The 906-nt window shown below is 47.1% G+C and overlaps 1 non-coding gene across 1 annotated transcript; it reads right to left on the bottom strand.

Annotated features, from left to right (window-relative positions):
• Positions 1-616: 616 nt before the first annotated feature.
• Positions 617-691, bottom strand: Trnas-cga (transfer RNA serine (anticodon CGA)). Its single transcript has one exon. It is a non-coding gene; the product is annotated as a tRNA-Ser (tRNA).
• Positions 692-906: the final 215 nt, after the last annotated feature.

The following is a 906-nucleotide window of genomic DNA, read 5'->3' as shown; positions in this document are numbered from 1 at the left end:
GACTGGTTAAGTATTAGAAACATGTTTTCCTCGACACAGAATGTTCATCGGAGAAGGATATTGTAAGGAGGGCACCTGGAAAGTGTGATGGGACATCTGTTGTTCTCTATACACATAAATGATTTGGTGGACGGGATAGGCATCAATCTGCGGTTGTTTGCTGATGATGCTGTGGTATACGGTAAGGTATATAAGTCGAGTGACTGTAGGAAGATACGGCATACACAAAATTTCTAGTTGGTGTGATGAATGGCAGCCAGCTCTAAATGTGGAAAAATGTGAGTTAATGCGGATGAGTAGCAAAAGCAAACCTGTAATGTTCGGATGCAATATTATTAGTGCCGGCCACAGTGGCCGAGCGGTTCTAGGCGCTTCAGTCTGGAACCGCGCGACCGCTACGGTCGCAGTTTCGAATCCTGCCTGGGGCATGGATGTGTGTGATGTCCTTTGGTTAGTTAGGTTTAAGTAGTTCTTAGTTCTAGGGGACTGATGACCTCAGATGTTATGTCCCATAATGAACAGAGCCATTTGAACAATTTTATTATTAGTATCTTGCTTGACACAGACAATCCGTTTAACAAGCTGGACTTGAAACTTCCTGGCTGATTAAAACTGTATGCCGGACCGAGACTCGAACTCGGGACCTTTGCCTTTCGCGGGCAACTGCTCTACCAACTGAGCTACCCAAGCACATGCCCCACAACTTTACTTCTGCCAGTACCTCGTCTCCTACCTTCCAAACTTTACGGAAGCTCTCATGACAGAAGTAAAGCTGTGAGGACGGGGCGTGGGTCGTGCTTGGGTAGTTCAGTTGGTAGAGCACTCGCCCGCGAAAGGGCAAAGGTCCCCAGTTCGAGTCTCGGTCCGGCACACAGTTTTAATCTGCCACTAAGTTTCATATCAGGC

Source organism: Schistocerca gregaria, chromosome 8, assembly GCF_023897955.1.
Source record: "Schistocerca gregaria isolate iqSchGreg1 chromosome 8, iqSchGreg1.2, whole genome shotgun sequence".
Lineage (NCBI taxonomy): Eukaryota > Metazoa > Arthropoda > Insecta > Orthoptera > Acrididae > Schistocerca > Schistocerca gregaria.
This window is presented reverse-complemented; position numbering and strand designations above follow the sequence as displayed.